The sequence below is a fragment of the Hyperoodon ampullatus genome (assembly GCF_949752795.1).
Source record: "Hyperoodon ampullatus genome assembly, chromosome: 4".
Taxonomy (NCBI): domain Eukaryota; kingdom Metazoa; phylum Chordata; class Mammalia; order Artiodactyla; family Ziphiidae; genus Hyperoodon; species Hyperoodon ampullatus.
Window position 1 is genome coordinate 18,011,775 of NC_136917.1, and position 9,049 is coordinate 18,020,823.

Here is a 9,049-nt window from a genome sequence, read left to right on the forward strand (position 1 = left end):
CAGCCCCGGAGGAGCGTGGCTTCCAGGCTGTGCTCCTCCTGGCTCTGTAGCCTTGGCCAGTTCCCTTCCTCTCTCTAAACTGCAGCTTCCCCATCTCTAAAATGGGCATAATAATTGTATCTACCTTGTTTTGCAAGAATGCAATGAAATAATAAATTTCTACCTGTAGCGGGCACTCAACAAATTGTGGCTGCTATATCTTAATAAGTCTCACTCAGTTTCCTCATTCGTAAATTGGAATTATTTATAAATAACCCCCTCCCCCCCATAGGGTTGCTGTGGCTTAAAATAATGCAGTGGCTGTGAAGTGCCCATAGCCCAGAAGTTAATTTCCTCCCATGGGCCCTTAGGAAGCTCATGGGCACACCCTTTTCTTTCCAGGCCTCCCAGAGATCATCAGAGCAGACTCCCTGACACAGAGCCACATGCACCCCATCTTCCTCTGTCTACTAACAGTTTTTATTTGCTAAACTAAGACACAAATATATCATTTTAATGAAGATATTAAATATTGCTTTGAGGTCTCCATCACATTTCCAGAAACAATTTTGACCAAACTCCTTACATGCATTAAAAAAAAAGAAAAGAAACAACCAAACTACAGACTTTATTTAGATTTCACCAGGTTTCCACTAAAATCCTTCCAGGATCCCATGTTACATTTAGTTGTCTCCTTAGTCTTCTCTAATTTGTGACAGTTCCTCTGTCTTAACTTGTCTTTCATGACCTTGACACTTTTGAAGAGAACTGTTCTGTAGACTGTCCCTCAATTTGGTATTTGTCTGATGTTTTCCCATAGTTACACTGAAGATATGATTTTGGGGATTCTGAGGGGATATGCCGTGCTTAGTGCATCACGTTATGGGGTATTGATATTGATACCAATATTGATATCAATATTGATATTGATACTGATATTGATCTGCCTTATTCTTAGTGTTGTTAACCTGGACCCCTCAGTTTAGGTGGTGTTTTCCAAGTTTCTCCATTGTAATGTGACCATTTTTCCCTCTGTAATTAGTAAAAATTTGGGGGAAGGTACTTGGAGGATGTACAAATATCCTGTTTCTCCTTAAACCTTCTGACACTAATTTTAGCATTCATCAGTGGGTCTTGCCTGCAGCAATTACTACTGTAGTGTTCTAGTAGTAATTTTCTATTTCTTCTATTCCTTCTACTTTTATTTATCAGAATTCTTCGGAAAGGAAGAGTTGTTTCTTGTCCCCATTTATGTGTTGATTCAATCATTCATTTTATTAGTGTGGACTCAAGGATATTTATATATTCTTTGGGTTCTAATCAAATACTCTATTTTGTTGCTCAGATTGTTTCAGCTTTTGTAAATGGAAGCTTTTTCAGGTTGGTTCCTGTGTCCTTTTGACACATCCCACTTTTGTCTTCTCCACTTTATTTATTTTTTTTAACTTAAAAAAATTTTATTGGAATATAGTTGCTTTACAATATTGTGCTAGTTTCTGCTGTACAGCAAAATGAATCAGCTATACGTATACATCTACCCCCTTTTTTTGGATTTCCTTCCCATTTAGGTCACCACAGAGCACTGAGTAGAGTTCCCTGAGCTATACAGTAGGTTCTCATTAGTTATCTATTTTATACACGTCCCACTTGTTTTCAGTGCTTTCTTAGTTTCTGGCACTACAAGATGCTCCAGGCTTATCTTGTGTTCTCCCTTTCCCAGTCCTGGAATCAGCCATGACTCCAAGGAACTCTGATTCTTTTTTGTTGAGGAATCGTATTTAGAAACCAAGATCTGGATGTTAGTTGTGTTAGAGGAGTGTCATTGCTTCTAGTTCCTCTCAGTGGACAGAGTTAGGAAATGATGGAGCTACAGCAGTCCATGTATGCACAGACACCTCTCTCTCTCTCTCTCATTCTCCATCTCTCTCTCTCTCTCCATATTTCTCTTTTATCATCTATTATCTATCTATCTCTATCAAAATCAAACATAAGTTTATTTTGATACTTCTGGTTCCAATGCAAAGGGTTTATTCTAACATCCTCTCTTTGCTTGATTGTAACTTCTTTCTCTGACAGTGAGAAAGATGACTATTATTTACAATATATTTACTTATTCATCTCTCGTATACATGTAATGTTGTTTCAGATACAGGCCTTTTTTGACATTTAAAATTTCTGACATCACTAGAGACACGTTTTGATTCATTAACTTGGTGTTTTAGGGTAACCGTCTTTTTTCTTTTTTTGTGGTACGTGGGCCTCTCACGATTGTGGCCTCTCCCGTTGCAGAGCACAGGCTCTGGACGCGCAGGCCCAGTGGCCATGGCTCACGGGCCCAGCCGCTCTGCGGCATGTGGGATCCTCCTGGACTGGGGCACGAACCCATGTCCCCTGCGTCGGCAGGTGGGCTCCCAACCACTGCGCCACCAGGGAAGCCCCAGGGTAACCATCTTGATTTGTGTTTCATCATAAGACATGTATATAGAGCCACTTATTTTCTGAAAGCTAACATTTTTGAACGGCTCAATATATTGTGTTATATTTAAGCTGAGTTTCTCAGGCCTCACCACTGAGAGTAATGATGGGGTCTTAATAACAATAGCACCTTAAATGTCATAGACACCTGCCCCCATCTGCCTTTGGGAGATTCCATCCTCTTATGAAGACCACTCTTCCTAGCCCAGGTGGACTCTCACATGTGCTGGAGAACAGGTGTAAACCTGCTGGGGTCTGTTATCCACTGAGCTCCCTGGATACCCAGAATTTCTCTGATGGGCAGGGCCACTGATGCCCTGGGGTCCTGTAGTTTCCACTTTCCTCAGGCTCTGGTGGGGTAATGGGAGAAGATGCCCTTTTCCCTTAGTATTTCAGTCTATCATCAGAAGACCACTGCAGGACTGCTTGTGTTTCCTGTGCCCTACAGTGTTTTAACCAAACAGCTCTTTTATTCTTTTATTATATTGACAACACCTTTACCTCCTCCACACTCTACTTGGGACCCCAACATGAATCCATGGGGCTTCACTAAAAGGCAAATTTGAGGAAGAGCTATCAAGCTTGGGTTGGAAGTAACTGGCCACACACCATAACTACTCCTATCTGCACCCATGGAAGACTGTGAATCTGTCACATCAGCTTTCTTACTGAGCCCTATTGCAGCCAAATCATATTTTCCTACAACAGTTCTCCATGCTCCTTCTATCGCTCACTTTGATGCTGAGAGTGACAGAGATCGCTGGTTCTATTGAAAGTCCATGACCACCTTCCATAGCATGGAGTTGTCACCAAGAGGGCCTCAGTTGGTAAGGGATCATCTTTCTCACCCCCTCTTGTTCCTAAGCTTCATTATATACTAGTTTTCAGCATTTGACTATGAGTGGAACATGGAAGTGATGTGTGTCCCTTCTAGGATGGCACTTTTAAGCAGGTAGTGCAGAATCTCTATTCTCTCTTCCTTCCCACTCCTCCCTACTCTGCGATGTTGTAAAGCTGAGGACCCTTGAGGGGATGATGGAGCCACAAGATAGAAGGAGCCTGGATCCCTGAATCACCATGTGGAGAGCCGCCTGCCTACACTGGGCTGTTACATGAATGAAAAACAACTTTTATAGTGTTATTAATGAAATTCTGGGTTTTATTTGTTACAGTAAAAAAAATTACCATGACCAACGCATAAATGAAATCCATTTTCCATCTGAACACCATGCCTTGTTTAGGACCGGTTGTGACAATGACCTTCCTCTGAGGTTAGGTTCATGATTCCAGCTCCATTCTCAGGTGAGCTCCTCAGCCTCCAAGTTCTCTCATCCATCAAGCACTTTCCAATTCACACCTCAGGACTCAGTTCAGGTGTCACTTTTTCTGTGATCTCCCTGATCTCTCCAAACTGAGTAGGATTCTCCATAGCAGTTCCCCCCCAATCCTGTGTATCCCTGTATCACAGAATGGCTACAATCTATTTTTATTATCAGATTACTTGTCAGTGATCTCCTGGATGGATGGTTGAAGGGATGGATGAAAAAAAATCTCTATGCCAATAACTTCTAAATGTCTGTTTCCAGCCCAGATCTTTCTATTGAGATTCATACTCATATATATCTCTTCATGCTGTTTCTTGCTAACTGAATATCCTTGCGGGCACCTCAAAGTCAACATGTTCCTCTGAACCTTCATCTTATTTCCCCCAAATATGTTATATGCCCATGTCCTTTAAATTGGGTGATGATGTCACCAGACTGGAAACCCAGGTTCCATTTTAGATGCTTCCTTTTATATCAATGAACATTTTATCGGCTGCTAAATTCTGACCATTCCAGTTTCAAAGTGACTTGAGTTGGCCCCTTCCTTGGCCAGAATCTGAGTGCAGGTCCCCCTCACTCCTCTCTCAGATGCCTCCTTACAATCTCCCTCCTTTAGTTTTTCTGCCCATCCAGCCTTCTCACTGGCTTAAATTGACCCCATGACTCCCCTGTCTGTAGCCTCTCAATACTCCTCCTGGTCCTCAGGATTAAATCCAGTCTCCCAAACTTGACATTGAAAGCCCATTGCAGTCTGAACCCTGGCTCTTCCCACCCCCTCATGTCTTCCATGGACCATACTCCCCTCACCACACACACTCAGTCCCACCAAGATGGCCCTTCACAGCACCCACAGCCTCAAATGCCCTGTAAGCTGGGACACTGTTTCATGTTTTCTCCTCCCTCCATCCTCCTAACCATGCCTTACTGAAATAGGTATCCTTCTTGCGTGGGAAAAGGATAAGGCAGGAAGGAAAGCAGACAGCGTTTTCCTGAACTTCTTGCTTTTGTTTCCAAAATCTGCACCACAGAGGGGAGATAATTCCTGGGTAGAGATGAAGTGTTTTGAAGAAACATGTAGAAAGATTTGTCTCATTCCAGAAAGGATCCCCTGGGCTGAAGGGAGCAGGGAATGGAGCAGAGAGGGTGGGGATCTCAGAGAGAAGAGGGACCCTGCATGCTAAGGGCACCAAGTGCCCCCTCCCCCACCCAAGGGCACCTAGGACCCAGAGAGCAAAGGCATGTCCGGAGAATGGACATACTGTACAGTCTTCATCCAGAAGACTGTAGGGGTTCATCTGTGGCTAAAATCAGACTGAAAAGACCATGGAGACAGGCATGCTGTATCTCTGAGAGATGCTTCAGATCCCAGAACCAAATTCCTTGAATGGCTGAGGTTACAGCTCCTGCTGGTCCAGCAGAATGAAAGCTCAAGATAGGAGTTTAATTGAGTTTGGGGAAAAAAAGAGAGCAATCTTGCCCACCTGAACGTGTGGAGTGAGGTTCATACCCTCCCTGCCCTTCTCACTATACCCTCCCTGCCCTTCTCACTATCCTCAGGCTCACTCTCGTCAGCCTCGTGGTACAGACTTGCCCCTCTTCTGGGCCTCCATAGCTCCTTGTCTATTCCTCTATTACATTACTTATTTTATATACTCAGTAGAATATGTGGTAGGTATTATTATTCTTTCATTTTATAAATGAAGAAACAGAGGCTCAGAGGGGTCAGGTGCTGGAGTTTACACCCGCCCTGCTGCTCTGGCACCCAGCTGTGCATCTCTGCACCCTTGTGTGGAGTCCATTTGTGCCCACCCTCGCCATCCTCCATCCTCCTTGTGGCCTTCTGCCATCTGGCTTGGAGGCCCCTAGTCCCGCTCTCCTGCAGGATGACAGCATCCACAGCATCTCCACAGGTCAGCTCTTTCCCCTGCAGCTTTAAACAAACACATTTGATTAGGAGGATGTGTCTCTCTATGTCGGCAATTTATTCCCTTCTATGCAAATTGTCCCACTAATTAACAAGGAAAACAACAACAACAACACAAGTCAGACCAGTGAGCTCTTGAAAGAGAAAATGAAGGAGGTATCAGCAAATAGGTGGCATCCAAGTCCTGGGCTGGGAGTCAAACAGACCCGGATTTGAATCCCAGTTTCACTGCTCTCTGCCCACTGTCCCTAGGGCAGGTCACTTCACCTCTCTGAGCCACACTTTCCTCATCTGTGAAGTGGGGGTGCTGATCCCTACTATATACCATGGCTAGAAAGGTACTTTGAGAAAGGATCCAGATGTTTTGGGAATTCCAAGGTGCTCTGGCAGTAGGGGAAGAACATTCCTTTACATTATATTGCAGAAAAACACACAAGTAGGCGGTGCATCCTCTTAGGACCCTAGAGCATAGGGTCCTACCGCTGGAAACTTACCTAGGTCTGGTCAACTCTCTTGTGGGTTGAAATGTTTCCCTGCCCCCCCCCACAAGGACACTGGCAGCAGAAGTTCTGTTGGCATGAGCCCTCCCAGAGCCCACCATTAGCCTCACAAAAGAGCCTATAATCTCTAGTGCTGGGTTGCCTCAGGCCAACAAACAGGGAGGGAACTCAGCCCCACCTATCATCAGATAAGTGGATTAAAGTTTAACTGAGCACTGCCCACAAGAGAAACACCCAGCTCTACCCACCACCAGTCCCTCCCATCAGGAAGCTTGCTCAAGCCTCTTAGATAGCCTCATTCACCAGAGGGCAGGCAGCAGAAGCAAGAAGAACTACAATCCTGCAGCCTGTGGAACAAAAATCATATTCAAAGAAAGCTAGACAAAATGAAAAGGCAGAGGGCTATGTACCAGATGAAGGAACAAGATAAAACCCCAGAAAAACAATTAAATCAAGTGGAGATAGGCAACCTTCCAGAAAAAGAATTCAGAATAATGATAATGAGGATGATTGAGGACCTCAGAAAAAGAATGGAGGCAAAGATCGAGAAGATGCAAGAAAATGTTTAACAAAGACCTAGAAGAATTAAAGAACAAATACCTAGAAGAATTAAAGAACAAACAAACAGAGATGAACAATACCATAACTGAAGTGAAAAATACACTAGAAGGAATCAATAGCAGAATAACTGAGGCAGAAGAACAGATAAGTGACCTGGAAGACAGAATGGTGGAATTCACTGCCATGGAACAGAATAAAGAAAAAAGAATGAAACGAAATGGAGACAGCCTAAGAGAGCTCTGGGACAACATTAAACACACTAACATTTGCATTATAGGAGTCCCAAAAGAAGAGAGAGAGAGAGAGAGAGAGAGAGAGAGAGAGAGAGAGAGAGAAAGAAAGACCTGAGAAAATACTTGAAGAGATTATAGTTGAAAACTTCCCTAACATGGGAAAGGAAATAGTCACCCAAGTCCAGGAAGCACAGAGTCCCAGGCAGGATAAACCCAAGGAGAAACACGCCAATAAACATAGTAATCAAACTGACAAAAATTAAAGACAAAGAAAAATTATTAAAAGCAGCAAGGGAAAAATGACAAATAATATTCAAGGGAACTCCCATAAGGTTAACAGTCGATTTCTCAGCAGAAACTCTACAAGCCAGAAGGGAGTGGCACAATATATTTAAAGTGATGAAAGGGAAGAACCTACAACCAATATTACTCTTCCCGTCAACGATCTCATTCCGATTTGATGGAGAAATCAAAAGCTTTACAGACAAGCAAAAGCTAAGAGAATTCAGCACCACCAAACCAGCTCTACAACAAACGTTAAAGGAACTTCTTAAAGTGGGAAACACAGAGAAGAAAAGGACCTACGAAAACAAACCCAAAACAATTAAGAAAATGGTAAAAGAACATATATATTTATAATTACCTTAAATGTGAATGGATTAAAGGCTCCAACCAAAAGACACAGGTGCGCTGAATGGATACAAAAACAAGACCCATATATTTGCTGTCTACAAGAGACCCACTTCAGACCTAGGGACACATGCAGACTGTAAGTGAGGGGATGGAAAAAGGTATTCCATGCAAATAGAAGTCAAAAGAAAGCTAGAGTAGCAATACTCATATCAGATAAAATAGACTTTAAAATAAAGAGTGTTACAAGAGACAAGGAAGGACACTACATAATGATCAAGGGATCAATCCAACAAGAAGACATAACAATTATAAATATATATGTACCTAACATAGGAGCACCTCAATACATAAGGCAAATACTAACAGCTATGAAAGACAAAATCGACAGTAACACAATAATAGTAGGGGACTTTAACACCTCACTTACACCAATGGATAGATGATCCAGATAGAAAATTAATAAGGAAACACAAGTTTTAAATGACAAAATAGACCAGATAGATTTAATTGATGTTTATAAGACATTCTATCTGAAAACAGCAGATTACACTTTCTTCTCAAGTGCACATGGAACATTCTCCAGGATAGATCGTATCTTGTGTCACAAATCAAGCCTCGGTAAATTTAGGAAGACTGAAATCGTATCAAGCATCTTTTCTGACCACAATGCTATGAGATTAGAAATCAATTACAGGGAAAAACTGTAAAAAAACACAAACACATGGAAGGTAAACAATACATTACTAAATAACCAAGAGATCACTGAAGAAATCAAAGAGGAAATCAAAAAATACCTAGAGACAACTGACAACGAAAACACGATGATCCAAAACTTATGGGGTGCAGCAAAAGTAGTTCTAAGAGGGAAGTTTAGAGCAATACAATCCTACCTCAAAAACAAGAAAAATCTCAAATAAACAATCTAACCTTAAACCTAAAGGAATTAGAGAAAGAAGAACAAACAAAACCCAAAGTTAGTAGAAGGAAGGAAATCATAAACATCAGAGCAGAAATAAATGAAATAAAAACAAAGAAAACAATAACAAAGATCAATAAAACTAAAAGATGGTTCCTTGAGAAGATAAACAAAATTGATAAACCTTTAACCAGACTCATCAAGAAAAAGAGGAAGAGGACTCAAATCAATAAAATTAGAAATGAAAAAGGAGAAGTTACAATGGACAGTGCAGAAACACAAAGCATCATAAGAGAGTACTACAATCAACTCTATGCCAATAAAATGGACAACCTGGAAGAAATGGACAAATTCTTAGAAAGCTATAACCTTCCAAGACTGAACCAGGAAGAAATAGAAAATACGAACAGACCAATCACAAGTAATGAAATTGAAACTGTGATTAAAAGTCTCCCAACAGGGCTTCCCTGGTGGTGCAGTGGTTGGGAATCTGCCTGCCAATG